This window comes from Alligator mississippiensis, chromosome 7, assembly GCF_030867095.1.
Source record: "Alligator mississippiensis isolate rAllMis1 chromosome 7, rAllMis1, whole genome shotgun sequence".
Classification (NCBI taxonomy): Eukaryota; Metazoa; Chordata; order Crocodylia; family Alligatoridae; genus Alligator; species Alligator mississippiensis.
Window position 1 is genome coordinate 79,971,557 of NC_081830.1, and position 21,280 is coordinate 79,992,836.

The following is a 21,280-nucleotide window of genomic DNA, read 5'->3' on the forward strand; positions in this document are numbered from 1 at the left end:
GCAGCCTTCCTAAGCCGTCATCAATCATTTCTGCCCTGTGTTGCTCTCTATATTCTACCTTTTTAAATCTGACCCTTCCTTCAATAGGGAGTAACTTCATCAGCAATATTTCTGCTCACCCTGTCTTTTATTGAAATATAGTAAACCAGAGTTTCAGAGAAAAGCATCTGCTTCCACAAAAAAGTTGTCTTCCCCCCCGCATCTGCTTCCACAAAAAAGTTGTCTTCCCCCCCACCCAAAAAAAATCCAAACACCTGAAATGTATATTTTATGGCCCCAAACTGAAAAAGTTCCTTGTGGAGATGCTGTTGTGTTGCCTTCTTGATTTGCAGTTTGGCAACCTCATACAAGTCTCCTGTCTGGGCTGGATTCCCCACAGATGACATCTCTTCTGCTGCAAACGGCCAGGGTCTCTGTGCAATGCACCACAGCACCTCAGCAAGAGGGAGGCAACTATGGTGCACCCCAGGAGGTTTCGTTGATCTAGAAAGCTTGGTCCACAGAGGAATAAATGTACCAGATGCTGAAATTATTGCATCTGTGAGACACGGTAACAGCATTTCTGAATCTAAAGCAAATATTCATTTGTAAAGAATATGAAAAGTGCCAGACTGGTTCAGAGCAATAACCAAGGAGCCCAATATCATGTCTCTGACAGCGGCAGGAATAGTAGATGCTGTGGAGGAAGAAGATATGAACCCAGCATTTTTCTATTCAGTAGTTTTGGTCTTCAAAAAAGTCAAAGTTTTCTCCAGGAGAGAACTCGTTTTCTAGGAACAGCCAGATTTCAATGGAAGTGAGGTGACTTGTCTCCCTCCTCCTGCACTGCTAGAAAGAGCATGCAAAACCTAGCCGGATGCTCATCCACCTCCCTCAGGGCATGTCCTCGCCTCTCCCTGCAGGCCCCTGTCCAGCGCCTCTCAGGGACCAGCCTGCTTCCAAACAGCTGTGACCCACCACCTTTGAGCTACTTGCCACAATCTCTCTCTGATCTCTGCCGCTGTGTCCAGCTTGCCCCTGGCTGAGAGAGGGCCTGGACCATCCTGGCCAGGGAGAGCGCCAGCATGCAGAAAACAGGGGCCATGGTGCAAAGGCAGGACTGCACTTCTTCCTGAGCAAGCTGCATCAAAACAGAAGTCAGCTCAGCTCCTCGCTCTTGGGCACAAAGCTCTGGCACGACTGACAGTCTGTCACTTTTATAAACACTAATAGCCCTCCTCTCTCATGTTCCTAAACAAGAAACAGAGGGGAACAAAACAATCGTCATATATTATTTACCCAAATGACTGCTACAGCTCATTTGGAGGCAGCCCAGTGTTTTCAGCTTTAACCCATATTTACACTCATGCAAATGCACATTTAGCCTTTTTATAAACACGCCAGTAAAAGCGAGGAACGGACCCAGCCAGCATCCTTCGCTGCTGCTCAGGTGAAACACCTGCTGGTTGCTGTGTTGCTGGCAATAGGAGTGTGGCCTTGATAAGGACTTCAGGATTCACCCACCAGACTCTTTCCAACTCTCCTTGACTTCCCTCTGACCCCCCCTGAGCACCGGACCTTGCTGCCACTGTGTGATCTAGGCAGAGGCATACCTGTTTTGTTACTTGGAGGGGAAGGTTGGGGGATATTGGTGGGGGGGTGGAGAGAAGGAGGGGTTCAGAGCAAGTCTTACCTTACCTGGAGCCCCACTGCTGCTACTGCTAGTGACAGGGTCACTGTCTCCTGCCCTAGCAGGGACTCAGGGATGGCGGTGCTTGGGCTGCTGCTCCTGCTTGCTGCAGCACAGATCCCCCCGCAACAGCTTCAGCAACCCCCGACCGTGTCCACCAATGCAGGCTCCCAGAGGCCTTTTCTCAATCTGCTCCCTCTTTGCCCACCTCTAGTTACAGCAGTATCAGAAGCCGCGTAGCCATGTTAGCACAGCCCTCTACTGGGACTAATTTACCCTGAAAAGCTCGTTGTGCCACATAGACATGTCTTAGCATAGAAACCACTACATTTCTTCTGTAAAAATATAATGTCTTATAAATGTACCACTCAAGTGGTAATGGGAACATAAACTCGCCTGGCCCCCGGGCAGTTCTGCTCAGGTGAAGGCAGTGTTCCCATTTCTAATCACACCCTGTGATATGCGCTATGCAGAAAGGTCCCAGTAAGTTTACAGCCTGGATTTCACAGGCGATTCGGACACAGACAAGGCATCGCTTGGTGGCACTATAGCTAGGGACAGAAATTACACAAAAACTGGTATGAGTGATTGAAAATCGGTTTGAATCTGTAATGTAACAGAAGTTCAGTGCATGTAAACCATTTTCAAAGTGGCCAAAACCGGTTTAAGATAAACCTGGATGGATGTAGTATCAGACTTAACTGATTTAGGTTAATTCAGTTTATTGCACTTCTGTCCCAGATCCTGCTCCAGATTCACTGTCTCTCAGCATCCCAGGATGCATTGTACCTCTGCTCCAGCCGAGCAGGGAGGCACGCTCTAGTAGCCCCCAGTTTCTGGCCTGGGCCACTGCAGGCATATGGCTGCATGTCCAGTGTCAAAAGTAAAGGTCTGTTCACTTGCCTATTGGTTCAATCTACGCAGCTTAGGCTAAGCTGTGAAGGCTGAATCGATTCTTCCTCTGGCTTTTTGACTGTCTGTACTTAGCCTATGTCAGCATGTCATGCCAGGATGCTCCACAACACATGGGGGGGAGTTCATAATCATTTTAAACTATCCCAGCCTTGCTCACAGGCATACTGTTCATTGCCAGAGGACATCTGATTGACCCAAAAGTAAGCCAGGGTCATTTTCTAGTGCCTGTGCATGTATCTATGCAATATGGACTGGGAATCAGGAGATTTGGGGTGTCTTCCAAACTCTGCTACTTTCCTGCTCCATGGTCTTATGCTCTCTCTTCTGTCTTTAAAATGGGGATACTGAAACATACCTTCCTGTCCCAGGCACTATGAGATCTGAGTGCCATGTAAAACTATTCTTTCACCGCAAATGTCCTTTCAACTTCACGGACACTATGAGAAAGACAATACTGGGCTAGCTGGACCCCAGGTCTGACCCAGTATAGCATTTCTTAGATAGGCCGTGAGAGCTGAAATCTGTCAGCTGGTCTGCTGCGGCTGGGCAAAACATCATTAAAAACAGCTCAGCGACCATTATTTTTATTTAAAATAAGAAAGGTAGCGCCGCTCCATTTCACACGGGCAGGGGCCTGACCTTGCTCATTCAGAGCACGCCAAACAGCACTTCTTTAAAAAAAAAAGAAGAAGAAGAAAAAAACCCAAAACCTCGCCTGCTCTTTGCAGCTTTCATGTCAGTGTCCGGCATCCTGGCAGGAAGAGCCGGTCGCCAGTGAAGCCTGACTGAGATTTCTACCCACAGCTGAGCTAGTCAGCGAGGCGGCACTTTGGATTTGGTTCATGGCTCTTGTTCTGCCTGTTCACTTTGAAGTCCAGGTGTGAGGCAATCAGCACTGTGATCCAAACTCGCCGCAGCACATTTTCTCCTGCTCCAGGACGTCTATTTTATACCTCCTGCTTTGGGGGCTATCATTAGGGTTTATTTCCAGATAGCACAGGGTTGCAGTTGCAAATATTCCCTTTTTCCTCCCATATCTAATCAAGACTTTTTAAATGAAATATTTAGAACAAAAACTGCGAGGTCATTTGCAAAGAGAACTAGCCAAGGGAGTGTGTTTTCTTTCTGGTTCTTCCTCCAGCTGGTGATGTTTACTGAGCCTGGTCATGTTTGCAATTTTTTTTAATTCTGCCATTTAATGCTCTACCCCCCTGGTGGATCTTGTGGCCAAGTCTACCCAAGCCAAATCGTGGGATGTAAGGATGGTTGAATACAGCTGCCCCAAGGTGCTCTTCACTGATATGCTAATCAGTTATATATGATTCTGCCATAGTAATTGCTCAGCAGTTCAAGAGATAATGAGAAATGACTGGAGCTGCAGATAGTTGTTCGCCAGAGTTGCAAGTAGTACATGCAGTGCATCCACTGCAATGTGCATCCAGACTGCCAGGCAGAGGAAAACAATGGCATTGTTGGAATCAGCCCTTTGTTCAACCCCCTGGCTGAGCAGGATTGTTTGCTGCTTTGTCGGCCTTAATTATAAATGACTTACACTTTCCCACCACATGCCTTGAAAGATGTTCCCATTGAGGAACATGTCAGATATTCCAATGAAATTATCTTTCGGTCACTTTCAACGTGTTCTTCCTTCTTACACCCCTCCCCTGATGACTTCAAGCAGCTAGTTCTCAGTTTTTAGTGGTCATATCCTTTAGGCATTTGTAGATAGATATCCCTTCCATAATGATGGTCAGGTTAAGTATGTTCCACTCTTTTTGTCTTTGTTCACACCGTGGCCACACCAGAGATCAGCTGTCTTTGTCGCCCTTCTCTGAATTCCCCCCAGTGTGTCCTGATTCTCTGGCACTAAAGTGTCCAGAAATGAGTAGTACCTAAAATCCGGTCTCTCACATCTCAACCATTCCTGTATTGCAGTGAGGTACCCTTACCTATACAGACATAAATTCTTTGTTCAAAAAGACAGGGCCACGAGTCATGGAAGATAGTCCAACCTTCAAAAGAGATACAGCAGATGATGCACACAGAAGGCAGAAGGCCTGAATATATGAGAATAGCTAGCTGCTTCTGACTTCCTGCAGAAAAGCAATTGCTCCCAAGTTTCAGAGAAGTTTGGAAACTCCTATGATGGCTCAGGAGTTGTGAGAGTTGTAAATTTATGGTAGAAGAGAGTCCTAGAGACAATTGGGAAACATAAAATTTTCAAACTGCTCCACAGAAAAATGGAGGTGGCATGAAGGGATTCAGTGAAATATTTTAGGCTTCATTGCCACCCACTTATTTTTCAATAGGCTCTGAAATTACCCTGGATTTCTACCAGTTTGAGAAGAGAGAGGGAAAGCCACATGCACATACTTGTGATTAGTTTGTTGAGGGTTTTGTTCTATAAAAGCTATGTTTGTGACTGGCTAAATAGCAGCTCTTGGGACAAATATAGGCCTTGAAACAGTAATTTATACAGGCTTTTGCACCTAAATAGAGAAGCCCTAGAAGTCTGTGTATACAGATTGGGGTTGCATTGTTGTATTTCCATATGTGTGCTATTGTTGGCTCAGCTGAAAATCAAATCAGTCAAGTCAGTCAGCCTGCTGCGACTGTTGGGGCACTGCCCAAAGAATCACCGCTGATGTACAGCATCTACAAAGTGACCTGATGATGCCCATCTCCTCTCCAGGTAAGGGTGGCTGTTGGTTTGCCAGGAGCTCATACACCTTTTGACAGGTCTTGTTTTCAGTCCTGCTAGGTCTCCGCACACCATCCTCACCCAAGCTAGCCCAGGCAGCGGTACCAGTTTAGTTGCCAGCAACCCAACCATGGAAACAGGCTGAACTGGTTTACATGGTAGCAGATAGCAGACCAAGAGAGGCCTGGCCTGCCAAGATCAACTGTAAACAAGGCAACATATCAACTCCATTTTTATTCAGGAAGCAACAGGAAGAAAATCTCAGACAACAATCCAGTGAAAAAGCTAAGCATGTACTTTAAGCATTTGAATTGTCCTGGTAAGTTATGCATTGGAAGTGCATCTTTGAATGCATCTCTGGACCACAGTATCTGGTTGGTCAGTTAGCCCATCCTTTTCAAAGGATGGATTTATTACTCCATATTGTATATTTTCTATTGCCTTATACAACTCACTGTAGGACAGGGTCCCATTACAGAAAAATCCTCAGTCCAGTTTAGAACCATGTTATTTTCATCCTCGCGGTTGTCTTTTCATCTCCTCTTGCTAGGGAGATGTAGTTGTTAGCTTCACTTCTTTACAGTATTCATTTCTCCATTAGCTTTAAGGAAACTGTCGCTTAGCTTAGCCTTTGGTTTGGTCATGATTTAAAAACTTCATCTCAGTAACTTTATTATCTCCCTGGCAATATTTCATAGATATTGCCCTCCCAGCTAGGCATTGTTTATATTGATATCTTAACTAGTGCCTGGCTGGCAAGACAATCACGGTAAAATATTGCCAGAGATATAAGACAGTTATTAAAGTACAAGATAAATAGGGGGCTTTCGCATTTAACTGGTTGTTTCCATTTGCTGGAATCATAGTGATGTTTTCTGTGCATGGAGCATCCACTTCCACAACAAATGATGAGATGGAAAGTGCCCCTAAATGTAGGAAATAAATCCTATAGAGAGTGGCTGAATAACCGCTTCATTCTGATCTGAAGTTTTTCATGTGCTGCTCTGAATTACCTAGTTTGCCAGAAGTGAGTGACTGCTTCTGGGACTGTGGGATAACTGATAATGCACTCTGGAGTCGTTAAAGTTTATCATGTAAATCTTTATCTGAGCATTTTTTTAAATGCATATTACTTCGTGATAAACTGTGATGGCTCCTCTGGAGCCGTTAATACGAATTAGGGTGCGTACTAGGCATAGTAGAAGGCATTGTGAAAAGTAGTTATTACGCACGCAGAGTAATCGGCTTTTGAAAATGATTTAATACCGCGGCTACAATTTTCTTCCCAACACCATCAGTGATCAGATTACTTTGATAAACTAATCAGTTGGTAAATTTCATTTTCTTACATAAAAGCCGGCTTTGAGTTAAAGAACCCAGAGCAAAAAAAAAAAAAAAGGCTGAGACTGAAAAGAATTTATAAAAAGCAATTTGGAGATTTTAAATTTGGTATAAAGGAAAGAAGAACCAATGTCAAAATAAAAGTCCTTGTAAGTGTGGGGTAAGTTTGAGCCTTCTGCTTACTATACTAATACCTCTTCTTCCACACACTCTTCTCCCCGCACCCAGCACACACACGCTCTCATCGGTGTCTTGCACCTGTTGTGCCTTGTCTTTATCCTCGATTGCTTGCAAACCATCAGGACCACGCGAGACTTCAGAAACTACAGGGAAATTCTGGACAAGCTGAACTTTTCCACCCAGGGGAACTTATAACATCCTTCAATTCCTCTGTGCAATATGAAGTTTCATTTCTACCTAGGAGAAATTTTACAATCTTTGCATTCTCCTATGCCTGAGGAAGGGCACATGAGCCTGAAAGCTTGCAAAAAAATAATACTTTTTTTTTGCAACTATCTAGTTGGTCTAATAATAGATATCGCCTCTAACAAGAGTTCTGTTTTGGGCAAGCTGAATGCATTTACCCACCTGGGATTTGACACAGTCAGTGCCATTAGCCAAGGATTTTTACTTGCCACAAGTCAGCAAGGCTTGTTTATACCTGATCCAAAGAATGGATTAAGTTAATGCAGTGATCTCAAGCTGGATCTTAGTGTTATCATCACAAAACCACAGGCTGGATCTTACTGTTATCATCACAAAAGCATCACCTTTCCAGGTGATTGTGAGAGATGCCCAGGATCAAGCTAGTTGTGAGGGGATGAAAGGGGAAGGAGCACTAAAGGGATCCTACAGATTAGGAGAGCTGTAAACTCACAGAGCTCTTGTCTCTTCCCAGCACGGTCAGCTTCTCTTTCTGTAAAGCTAAATGAACTAAAGCTAAATGAACTAAACAGGTTTGTAACACCGTGGATACAAAAAAGAAAAAGCTCGCTCACTGCCTCAGTAAGTACGGTTTTCCAATCATCACTTACATTTCTCTGCCCTTTTCTGTTAACTTAGTACCATCCATGCAACTGCAGGTGCCCTGCTGACAAAAGGCCATTTGTTTCCGTACCCGTTATTTTTTTCTTTGTTGAAAGATTATACCAGGCAGAAATAAACTGGAAGAAATAATAAGTTTTGTTCGTGCGTTATGCCCACGTGGATCTACCTACAAAGCTCTTTCTTCGCTGGTGCTGTGTCTCTCTGCCGATACTCTTTGCATCAGGCATATATATTTTATTGACAGACCAAGACGGAGGGAGGATTCAGGTAGAGACATTGTTTTTCAAAACCACATTAAGTAAACAGCAAACTCCCCAGATACGATCCACTTTCAGTCACTTGTGGTTTTTCTGAGCAGACAATGGATGATCCACCCCTGCGTTATTCTAACGTTTAAAAAGGAAGCTTGTGGATTTTAAACTTTGGCAAGATCTGTTGACTCCTAACTGAGTTGTGTTAAACCCTTTTTCAATGGCTCTTTTGTCCCACATGACGCATGATGAAATTTCTGAAGGAGTGTTTTCCTCCCCTGCGGTGCTTACCATTTATTCATATAGCCAATCTACTTGTTTGTAAGAACAAACTTTTACCTTCTCACCCCCTTTCCATGGGAGAAGTTTGTTTTTACTATGGCGACCATACATCAAAGGTAGGCACGCTTTTTTTCCCCCGCTCTTTCTTCTAAACAAAGATTTCAATATCTGTCTCGGGGATGCCTGTAAAAACTTGTTTCTGCAGATGTCAGTCTGAAACGTTTCTTTATTTATGAGCGACATCGGACGTAGAATAGACAGATGCACAGTTAGATTAGGTCTGCTCATCTCGCAGGTGCAGGCTAGAGTGCCTTGGATGTATTCCAAGCATCGGGGCATCAAACGGAAAGGCTGTCAGAATAACGTTGCACTTTTATTATATGAAAAGCAATGTGTAGGACTGGGTTTCACAATGTTCCAGCAATCTTACGCACACAGCCAGGAACAGCTTTATTAAGCATGATAGGACCGTTGGGAGGTATAGCAAAAGTGATAATTTATATGATAATGTAAGATGATAATGTATGGGGTATTCATTTACATAAATGAACGGTATAGTTTATTGCTGTCTGTTCAGTGCTAGTCTCTATACAATTTCACATAGTACAGCCTTCAATATTCTGCATTTATTTAATAATAAAGAATCAGCAAGCTTCTGTATGATATCCTACTAACCCAAGCTAAATAGGAGGCTTTAGCATGCTATGCTCTTGTTGCTGCCCTTTCCAGTCTATCTGGTCATACACTTTGCACCTACATTTCATGTGACATGGACATGGGGTTGAGACAGTCAGTCACAGGCAGACAAATTAGGGGGCATAAATTAACACCTCTGATGTCCAAGAGAGTATTACAACTGAAGCTACCAGCCATGCACATATTGCTCAGCACATCACTTGGCTTTCAGACAACATTTAATGTTAGCTCAGGGCCAGCTCCTGCACAGCATCAACAAAGTCCGCTTGGCCCTGGGGGGTGCTCATCCCCCAACTTTCTTAGATGACAGTTCCAGTTCGTTCTTCCTTGTGCTGCTGTCCAGCTGTTCATGAAAATCATTTGCTACTGCTACAACATTAGTGCAGCCCTATAGGTGCTCGGGAGAATAAGTACTTGAGCATTTCTGCAAGCTCTCATCTAGATGCAATGATGGTGTAAAATTAGTCTGTACCACTATACCACTACGCTACTCCTGTTACAGTTCCTATCACTGGTAGAGCTGCACCAGAGCTAGAGCAGATAGCTGTGATTTACCCCAAAAGATGTCTATGATGGAGAACTGACTTTAAGAAACTGTGCCAGTAGGATCTACGGGGTATAACGCACAACAAGCGTCCCAGTGGGCTACAGCTTTCTGAGAATACTTTCTTACCACGTTTGTGACAGATTTTTGTATCCACGTAAAGTGTTGAGGCAAATATATCACAACTGTTCTGGGCTGCGACTGCGTTTGAAAACAGCTTTGGAGAGGACTGTAAGCTCGTCTAGTTGGCATTTCAAAGTAAACTTTGCTGCAGTCCGGTGGTATTCATAGGAAGAGCGTGCACGTCCAGGTTTGGCAGGGCAGAGTTTTGGTTCTCCTTTCTGCAAAGGGGAACCGCTGTGACTTTCATTTGAAGTTGTTGAGGCAAAGAGTGAATTTTACCAGCAGCAAGGGCAAAGGAAAAGTTGCTAGTAGCCTCAAGCTCATGCTATAGGGATACACTATGCCAGTAATTGAATTGAATTGAATTGTCTTCCATTAGAGAAGCTGATAGCAATGCAGCATGCTTGAGTTAACCTGCCAATGCTGGAATTTCCCACCCCGCACTCAACTTGTGCCCCATACTAATGAACTCTGCATTAGGACTTGTCAGCAGAAAATCCCTATCCCGGTGCCAAGGCATTCACTTCCTTGAACAGTGAAACAGTTATATGTGCTAGATGCAGTGTTCCCCTCCCGCTGAGCATTGTGGTGACCACAGGGTCCCAAGGGAGTCTGATGGGATCCTGGGGCCGCTGTCAAGAGATTTTCCTCTCTGTCTCAAAGCTCTTAGGAACGTCCCCAAGGTACCGGAGACTTTCTCAGCACTCCCATGGGATCTGGTAGTCAAGGTGGTGCCCAGCAGCCTGGAACTTGATTTCCCTGGGCTGAGTGACTCTACTTCCAGAAGTACATAAACAAATAGGGCTGTCAGGAGACTAAGCCCCTTATGCAATTATCTCTCTTTGGGGAAGAAAAATCTAGGCGCTGTGTGCTGCAGTCTGTTTTTATCTTCTCTATCTGAAAATACTCTGTTCCCTAAATTCAACTGAGATTCTGCCTAAAAAAAAAAAAATTGGGGCCTGCTACCAACTTCACTTGAGGAATTTCACCCTTTCTGACCGATTAAGCAATCAATTAATGGTTAAGAGGCTTTCCCTGAAGCAAAAAAAAAAAAAAAAAAAATCAAATGTTAAATAATTATTGGGGGTTTTAAAAAAAAATAAAACTTACACAACCTTATAAATCTTTACCTAGGCTTCAAAAAAAACCTTGTTTAAAACTAAATGTCATTAGGAATACTATTTAACAGGCTTTGAAGGACTCTTTCCTAACAGTAGTGACTTATCCTTCATCATCAAGTACAAAGGAGAAAAGTGCTTAGCCCAGATCTCAGACACACGCATGCATGCACAACTGCATAGTTGTAGAATTAGCTGCTGCATGTGCTGGGGTGAGACTGGGGATGGGATGAGTTCCTCTCACCCAGATTGCTGTATCACAGCTGGAGCTAAAGATGCAAAGTGGGGATCTCCTCCAAGCTTTCAAAACACATCTCCATCCTCTAAGTAACAGAGTGTGTGTGTGGCAACCAAGATTTTGGTTTGGGAGATTGTTTCCTCCATGTTCTTGTCTAACAACATTCATGTGCAATAGAATCTGGGATAGGATTCAGGTTCTCTCTTATAGCGATCAAAATCCTCAACAGCTGATGGCACTCCAGTAACAAAAACTCAGGATCTTTAGTTTTTGATGAACAAGCCTCTCCCTCACAAAACAATTACTAGCGCTGGTTTTTATTAGCACCTGGGCTGACAGTCTATATGAACATGTTAAGGACTCAATGGGATGGGAAAGAATCTATTGTCGTGAGATACTCCTTCAAAAATGGAATGAATGAACATTGATAGAGCAAAACATTTGCATTGACCTTTGTGGGGGGAAAAACCCAACAGATAATGGGAGTACAGCAAGTAGAAAGACCATGTGGTCAAACCAGTATCTAAATTAAGCTTGTAGAACCAGTCTAACTTTGGGTGCAAGTATGCTTTCTTGGGGGAGGCCATTAATCTGTCACCTCTATCTGCTTTGCTTCCCATCCAGTTAGACAAAAAACATCTATTTTCAAGCAGGGTTTGTATCATCTCTGTTAGGTGTAAATCTTTTGTTGTTTCTAGGGTCCTGTGGAAGAGTTGTCAGTGGTTAAGTGTATCGTAAGCAGCTGTTAGGTCGATGAACACAGCTCTGGTGATTTGGCCTCTTTCAAAACTGTTCTCCATATGTTTAGTTAGATTGAGCATCTGGCTCATTGTTGATTTTCCAAGGCAAAAGCCACCCTGTTCAGGGATTCAATGTATGGGGCAGCTAGTTCAATATCAGCCATTCATACAATTTATATATGTGTGGCATAGCAGAGAGAGAGGTCTGAAACTCTTTGGGTCAGATGGATCTTTCCCTGGCTTCAGGAGCACCACTATGGCTAAGTACAGACAGTCAAAAAGCCCGAGGGTGAATCAATTCAGTCTTTGCAGGTTAATCTAAAATGCAGAGATTAAACTGAGAAACACCTGGACTTGTGATTCAAGAAATGCAATCACAAACCTACAGTGGCTCAGGAGAGAAGCCAGGGGGGCTCACAGGGTGCTATAGCATGGCTGTCTGGCACATAGCCAGCATGGGCTGTGTGTTTGCTTCCACTTCCTGTTGCCCTCAAGGGATTTGCAGTCCACAATCACAGCAGCAGGACTCTGCAGGGTTGGTCATCATTTCTTCTTCCTGCTTCCAGGGGCCTCTGAGATTTGTAATCCACATCCGCAGCCAGCAGTAAGTTTTTAGCAGGGCAGAACAGCTCTCTACTCAGGGGAAGGGAAGTCTAACCCCACTCCCTGGCCCCAGACATTAGCCAGAATTTGCTGGGAGGGCAGTCCTTGCCTGACCACTTCCCTCCCCCCAGCCCCTCTCTGCTGAAGCAAACAGCACAGCACAGCACAGCCCAGGGACAGACAGCATGCTGGGATGCTGGGAGACTGTGATTTAACTTGAACCAGGAAGGGGTCTGGGATAGAAGTTTCATAAACCAGTTTGACCCTAATCAGTTCAGTCTGATACTACATTCATCCAGGTTGATCTTAAACCACCTTCAGCCATTTTGAAACTGGTATATGTGCATTGAACTTCTGTTCTATTCCAGGTTTAAACCAGTTTCTGATAACTTAAACTGGTTTATGTGCAATTTCTGTCCCTACCCTACCTGAGCATGTTGCCATATCTTTGGATTTTTTGACTGGCTGCGGATGAGCTGTATAGGCAGCAGAGGCATTATTAGTCTGGGGTCTGAATTGTTTGGTTTGTCCAGTAAGTATGTTGTCAAGGCCAGCTGCTTTCCTGGCCTTCAGTGCGTTAATACCAGTGTTCAACTCGGTGATTAAGAAGGGGCTTGTAAAACCCAGGCATTTAAAGTACTTGTACATTTCCAGTCTGGTTTTTTTGGTTTGTTTGTTTTTTTGGCTTTGGGGCTTTTTCCATTGAGAAGCATCTGGGAAGCAATTTGGTTAGCAGAGACACTATGATATTGATCTCCCTTTCATGGATTGTCGCTTAGTTTACATATTGGTATCCATGCCTTTTTATTATTATGTGTCATATCAGTTGACTCAATCCGGGTCTGCCAGGATTTCCTGCATTCTTCTGTGATGGCTAACATGAGCTCCTCACCTGTAGTGATGGTGTTTGAGGAAAAAAGGGTCTAGCTCATACCATCGCCTGTAGATTGTATATATGCCATTGGTTTGTGGAGTGAGGCCTGGGAGGTAATTCATATGGCAGCCCCATGGGATATTCTTCCTTGTAGATTTTTGTACAGCTTTTATGAATTGGTCATAGTTCTCATGTAATGCTTTGATGGTGTTGACTGCAGCATTGAAGTACTCTGAAAAATCCTTCCAGTTTGCCTTTTTAAGGTTGAAACATCTGCAAAATGGCACTGTTATAGGTGTTACTCCATTATAGACCATTTTGATCTGAATGCCAATCTGTCACTGTTGGGAATATGGGATAGGATCTAAGACCATTTTGTTACTTAGCCCAGAGATGGTGTTGCTGGTGAATATAAGGTCTGGGACCACATAGTCTCTAGGCTCTGGGGTCTCTTCCCATAGCTTAACAATCTTGGTGTGCATATAGCTAAAGGTCCATTGATGGGAAATCCCTGGACCTGGCTGTCCACACAAAAAGCAGACCAAGAGTCCCCCTTTCTCTTAGCACTACCTCCCAAAGGAGTTCCTCTTCTATTCCTGCATCAGTGGCCCAGTACTGTTGAGTCCCCCCTTGTCTCCTATGGGATCAGGGCAGGATTCCCAGGTTGGGTGTAGGACCTTCTTAAAGGGACAGAGCATCCCATTACAACCCTCTTTTGTGCATCTCACCAGGGATCTAGGTATGAATGGGCACACTGATTGGCTTACCCTCCCATCCACAGGAAAGAGTTCTTCCAGAACATGGTTGTGCAGTGGTAAAGGAGCCGATACAGTTGTTTTTCTGTGCTGTAGTCAGTAGTTAATAGTCATGAATACTTAATGAATAAATAATATATTTGTCTCAAAGTACGCCATGGTCTTCGGGCATCTCAACAGAAAATAATTAAAACAATAGATTACGACTAAAATGGCAAGTCTCCAGGCAAGTGGAGGTAAATAAAAGCACAATGGTGCTAAAACAGTGCAAAGGAAATTGCCTGATTCTGAAGCTAAAAGATTTGGATTTGGAAACTAAAGGATCTTGAGCAATGCCTTGCAGGACACAAAAGCTAGCTCTTGGGGGCTCCCATCAATTTGGAGGAGCTAGAAATGAATAAGAGGTATCCACTCTATTTCTAAAAGGGTTTCTAGATCTTTTCCTTCCAAAAATAGCCCAAAGAAATTTAAGTGGTGAAAACGTGAGTTCGGTGCTGGAAAAGAATGAGTATGTGTTGCAATTGCAAGAAGAGGTAGGATAAAAGGTAATCCCTTGGTCAAATGAGTCTTACTATTTAACGGTGTAAATACTAAATCTAAACATCACCCATATGATAAATACATGAATTGCACACATGCCTAGTGTAACTGGTCTTCAAACCCTTGATGAGTAGCCTGCAGCTCTTGTACATGTAGATTCCCAGCACCTTCCAGGCTAAAGGTCACAGCAGCACGATCGCTCTGACAAAGTATCCGTCTGAAGGAAAGTTGCACAGTGCAACTTCTGCAATGTGTAGCAATACAAAAAGCCATTCCTGAGCATTTCCGGACCTGGGTATCATAAACAAAAGTAGCTACATCATCCAGCTACTAACAATAGATAATATCTGGCAGCCAAACGGCAGGTGAAGTGGAAGACTTTGATCTTCATGGCAGCCAAGCACCATTCCCAATTAAAACATTTATTCACAATGATAGCAGTGAAACTGGGTAAAGCCTGCTTACCTGAACCAACCACACACACGTGCACTATAAACTGTTCAGCAAATATCTTCCAGACATACTTGGTCTTGGATAATTCAGTCTCCTTAGCCAAAAAAAAAAAAAATGGATTAGGGACCTCTCTTGAAAATAACTTGTTTCTTCCTGCAGTTTAAGCAGCCAAGGAATTACATTTGAAATAAAAGAAGTGGCAATTCAAGCATTTATAGAAAAACATCTTAGAAAAATAGCACTGAAAGGGACATCAAGTCCAAGGGACATCTAGTCCAATTCCTAGGTGTAGACAAGATACTTTAGACAAAAACAATCTCAGTCAAACTGTATAAGCAGGAATACAGATTTGTTCTTAGAGTTGTAAGTACTTTCCCAATTCCTTCCATGGAACAGAATTGGGTAGTGGTTATATATAGTCTGGGATGTTTCCATTCTTACTATACAGATGCACAGAGAAACCTTAACTCTAAGTTTCTTGCTTGATAGTGCACTATATTGGTGTTTGAAAAATAATGCCTTTATAATCCATTCCTTCAGTTGCTTGAAAACATGACAAACTTGATTCTATCAAAAGTACAGTATAAGTGCGGCACACAGACACAGATGCCAGTAGGAGCTATTAAAACTGAGGTGGAGATTTAAACTCTTAAGAAGGTGAAGAGGGGTTTCAAAATAGGGCTGGGACTTCCTGCATGTTATACCAACAAGGACTTTCTGATAGATGCATTGAATCAGTTTGTCCCTGAACCCCTGACTATATCCAATACTTGACCATCAACACCTATCTCTGCCTGTCTCTTGGATTTTTGTCACTGAAAGCCACACATCCTTGCCATAGGGCTAAGTACAGACAGTTAAAAAGCCTGAGGCTGAATCCATTCAGTCTTTGCAGTTTAGTCTAAGCTGTAGAGATTAAACTGAGAAGCAAGTGAACAGACATTCACTTTTGATTCAGGAAATGTAGCCACATGCCTGCAGTGACTCAGGCCAGAAGCCGGGGAGCACTAGAGCATACCTCCCAGCCTGCCAGCCACTGCCAAAAGGAAGGGACTGAAGCTCCAAGGTTTTTCCCCCTTCCCTGCTTAAGTGGAGGGGGTATGGCCAGGCCCCAGCTGGGGCTAGCATGCTAGAGGGTGGGGGTTTAAATCCCCTCCCTGGCACACATGGGACCCCAGTTCAGGTCTGCCTAAGTTGGGGGGCAGTGCCTGCAAGGCTTCTCCCCCTCCCCTACCCCTACTCCCCACTGTCGGGGAGGGGGAAGGGCAGCCTCTGCCAGGTTGAGGAGGGGATGGGTGCGGGAAAAGGTAGTGGCACTGAATTCATAAAAGCTTGAATAAGAATAGTTCTTTCTCTGAAGTGAGCATGTATTGAACACAGCAATTTGCAACCTTAAGCACACAACAAAGAACAACCAAAAATCTTTGCCTAAGCTAAGATACAGCCCAGTAAAACACAGTGAGAGCACACACAGCTTAGTCTAACCTAAAATGGAGTGTAACAAACCAAAAAGAGAAAGCCTGCATAAGTCTTATGTAATCCTTGGGGGCAGAGTGTCTCCTTGCAGCCAGGTATTCAGAAAGTCCTTCTTGAGGAATCAGTAGGTGGTCTTAGGTGTTGGAGAGAAGATCCACAGGCCTCCCCATTGGGTGCCTTGACTTTAGTATCACTTGTCACCTATAGCACCTTTGGCAGGACTCTCATGCATTCATTGTATTTTGTCTCAGTTTAGGTATTCCAGTCTCCCACCTTTTACAAGTTCTGCTATGTAATGCAAATGTAGTTCTCTGCTTTCTTTGGTCACACCAGTCCAAGCAGTCTGGGACCCTCTCCTGTTCCCTTAGCTCTGTGTCCAACACATATATGTGATGATTGTGCCAGGTCTTTGCCAACACCTCACATCTCTGGTCCTGCAGGTCTTGGCCCTGTGCTCACAGGTGGCAGGGGACCAGTCCCTCTAGCCCCAGTTTCCCAGCCTTTTCTCTCTTCCCCCATGGCCTGGGATTGCTGAGGGGAAATATACCCCCTTCCTTTATCAACTGCTTACCTCAGTCTGTGCTAGAGGTGGGAGGGAGTGGAGTCTGCTGGTCTCCTGCCAGCCCCCTGCCAAGCAGACCCTGGATCAGTCCCATGCTGGTGGACGAGGGGATTTCATAGAATCATAGATGTAGGGTCGGAGGGGACCTGAGCAGATCATCAAGTCTGACCCCCTGCCCTGGGCAGGAATGAATATAGGGCTCATATGACCCCTGGTAAGTTTAAGCTCAAACGACCCCGGCTACGTAGTGATCAAGCCTCCTTTTAAAGACCTCCTAAGGTAGGAGCCAGCACCACTTCCCTTGGAAGTTGGTTCCAGATCCTAGCCGCCCTGACTGTGAAGTAGTGCCTCCTGATATCTAGCCTGAACCTACTCTCAATCAACTTGTGGCCATTATTCCTTGTTACTCCGGGAGGCGCTCGGGGGAACAGTGTCTTACTCATTCCCCTCTGGTCCCCCCGGTAAGTTTATAGACAGCCCCTAGATCCCCTCTCAGCCTTCTCTTGTGAAGGCTGAACAGGTTCATGTCCCATAGCCTCTACTCGTAGGGCCTGTCCTGCTGCCCTCTGATCATGTAAGTGGCCCTCCTCTGTACCCTCTCGATGCTGTGCACATCCCTCCTGAAGTGCAGCGCCCAGAACTAGATGCAGTACTCCAACTGCGGCCTGACCAGTGTTGCATAGAGGGGGAGGATCACCTCCTTGGATCTGCTCATGATGCATCTGTGGATGCGTGACAAGGTGCGGTTAGCCTTGCTGACCGCATCCTCACATTGGCGGTCCATGTTCATTTTAGAATCAATAATGACTCCAAGATCTCTTTCTGCCTCTGTACTTTCAAGAAGGGATTTCCCCTGCCTATAGGTATGCTGCTGGTTCTTTCTGCCCAAGTGCAGTACCCTGCACTTGTTAGTTTTGAATCCCATCCTATTCACATTCGCCCACCCCTGTAACCTGTCCAGGTCCAGTTGTATCCTGTCCCTCCCTTCTAGCATGCTCACCTCACCCCAAATCTTGGTGTTGTCAGTGAATTTGAACAGGGTGCTTTTCACCCCCTCATCCAAGTCACTAATAAAGAAATTGAACAGTGTGGGCCCGAGGACCGAGCCCTGGGGGACTCCACTGCCCACTTCTCTCCAAGTCAAATATGACCCATCCACCACCACTCTCTGGGTGTGGCCCCCTAGCAAATTTGTGACCCATCTGGCTGTGTAGGCATCAATGCCAGAGTCATCTAGCTTTTTAATGAGAATGGGATGGGAGACAGTGTCAAAGCCTTCCTGAAGTCCAGAAAGACTACATCCACCGCGACACCTGCATCCAATGATTTTGTGACCTGATTGTAGAAGGCTACCTTAAACCTCCCTCCCTCCCTTCCATCTATGCCTGTCTGCCCACACCCTGTGCCCCCTCTTGTCCAGTGGGGAAAAGTTTGGCAGGGGCTGCCCACACCCCAGCAGACCTGGCTGTGGTTCCCAGCCAGGTTTCTCACCCCTACCCCTTTGTGAGCCAGCCCTCACTACTCCAGCTAAGAAGCAGAGGGGCAGGGCCAGCCCTGCTCTCTGGAGCAGACAGCACAGATCAGGGCTGCACAGCATCCTGGGATGCTGGAGGACTGTGAGTTAACTCGAACCAGGAAAGAGTCTGAGACAGAAGTTTCATAAACTGGTTTGACCTAAATCAGTTAAGTCTGATACTACATTCAAACAGGTTTATCTAAAACTAGTTTCAGCCATTTTTAAACTGCTTTATGTGCACTGAACTTCTGTTACAGGTTTAAACCAGTTTCTGATCACTTAAGTGGGTGACAGGTATCATGCAATGAGAGATTTCACATTTCACTCTATTGTTCCTTCTCAAATTGAAAGGATGTATCAAATGAGGTTCTCCTGGGGTTGTTCTAAATCTGGTATTAGTCCATATTTTTATTAATGACTTGGATAGTGGACCAGAAAGTATATTTATCAAATGTGCAGCTGATACCAAGCTAGAAGGAGTTGCAAGTACTTTAGAGCAGTGGTTCTCCACCTTTTTCGTACTAGGACCCATTTGTAAACATCAATGGCCAGCCCCAACCCAGCACCTCTCACTCTTGACCTGCTTGACCCATTTGTAAACATCAATGGCCAGCCCCAACCCAGCACCTCTCACTCTTGACCTGCTTCCCCACAGTGTGTGGGGTGGGGGGTGGGTGTATGGGGCATGGACAGGCCCCAAACACCCCTTGTAGGCTGGAATTCCTAACAGCTTGCAAGGAAAAAGCCACGGTTTCCCACGTTTTTCTCCTGTAAAGGAGAATCCATTTTTAAAGTTTGTTCGCAACCCTATTCATATTCACTGAGAATTTGCAACCCTATTTATAGGTTTGTTCATGACCCTACTACTCAGTTTCATATATTCTTGTGACCCACTTTTGGGTCACAATCCATGGGTTGAAAAATGCTGCTTTAGACGATGAAATTAAAATTTTTGACCACTTGGAGAAATAGCATGAAATAGGAATAGGAGGCAATTAAATAAGGGCAAATGCAAAATACTGTGCTTCAGTTAGAATAATCAACTGCACAAAAACAGAATGGGGAACAAGTGGCTAGACAGTTCTGCAGAAGAGGATTTGGGGGCTACAGTGGGCCACAAATTTAACATCAGCCAATAACATCATACTACGCTTAAAAAAAGCATACACTATGCTGAGACGTGCAAACAGGAGTGCCATGTGGAGGATATAAAATAATCACTCACCTCTTTTCAGTCCTCAACAAGATCCCAGCTGGAAACATGTGTCCAGTTTGGAGCACCTCACTTCAAGAAAGACTTATACCAACCAACCAGAGTACAATAGAAAGCAACAAAAATAATTAAAGGTCTGGAAGACATGACTTTGAGACAAACCCTTAAAAGAATTTGAGACAAGAAGAGATATATGATATGATAACTGTGTTCAAATAAGCAACAGGTTACTGGCAAAAAGAAAGTTATAAACTGTTGTACAGGTCTCCTGGGGATACCACAAGATAGAAAGGTTTTCTTAATGTCTAACCTAAATCTTTCTTACTACAATTTAAGACCATTACAACTGTAAAGATAGTTCATTGCTGGCATAGATTATCCACAGAGGGTGCAGATTCTGCATCACTAAGAATTAGACAAGCATCTGCCAGCAATGGTTTAAGTATAATTAACTGTGTCTTGGGGTAGAGGGTAAATTAAATTTTCTTTCAACACATCTATGTCTATGGTCCCTAGAATTTATGTGCACAGCAAAACCTATTTGTAACGGCCACTATAGGAACAGTATATTTTTTCTGGCCTTTATAACAGAAGGGCAGCATGAGGATAAAACCAACTCTCCACACTCCTTCCCCTTTGGTTGTGTTACTACTTTCAATTAAATTTAAATAATTTTCACTAACATTTGAAAAACCTGTACTTACCAAGGTGGAAATTGTCAGGAGAGGATCAGACAGATACAAGTTTCCCTTGCTTTATGCTGTACATATGTTCCTAGAAAACGGAGCATAACCCGAATTCGCATAAAGGGAACCCATTTTGCAATGTAACAAATACAGATATGTTCCAAGACCTCAACTGTACTGACCTCCAGACCTATTTCTACCACTCTTACAAGACAATTTTGGTACTCGCCAACAGCAGACAGTACACACAAGCACTGGACAGTGGTGAACGTTACCATAATGGGGATGGCAACTACAGAAATATGTCACAGACAACGAGCAAGGAGCACAGATCCATGCAGGGGTCTATATTTTGGTGCGCGTCACTCCCACAATGCACGGCACAAAGCAGCAGACTGCGGGCTTCCACCACACCAATCACATATGAGTGAATTTACCTCACGTATAATTACTTTTTGGTACAAAAAGAGTCATCACATAAGGGTGAATTTGCACATATAAAAGCAAGGGAAACCTGTATTATGCAGGTCACCAAAAAGCTATTGTGTGGGGTAACACAGGAAAATGGGAATTGAGACCATGCCAGCCATTTTGAAGTGCTAGTAGGCCTCACTCATGAAGGATTTTGTTGCCTAGAGTTTAGGGACCAATTGACTCAACTTTGAACCCTATACTCCAAGGTGCAGAAGGTCTATACATATGTTCTGCCAACAGCCACATGGCAACAGAAGCCTTACTCCGCCGAGCAGAGGTGGTCTAACTCAATAGTATAAGTAAGGGGAGGGCACATGACTAGGGCATCAACCCCAAGTGGTGACTCAGAAGAGACACAAACATGGCAGCCACTGCCTGCCCAGCCGCCACAGCCAATATGGCACCTGCTGCCCGGGGCACAGAACCTGCTTCTTACGTTTCCAGTGTTAACTGTGTTCTGCCA

The 21,280-nt window shown here is 44.4% G+C and overlaps 1 protein-coding gene across 6 annotated transcripts in view; it reads left to right on the forward strand.

Annotated features, from left to right (window-relative positions):
* LOC102572400 (calcium-activated potassium channel subunit beta-2) overlaps window positions 1-21,280 on the forward strand; it is a 183,091-nt gene that overhangs the window by 33,079 nt on the left and 128,732 nt on the right. The gene's annotated exons all lie outside the window — the stretch shown is intronic.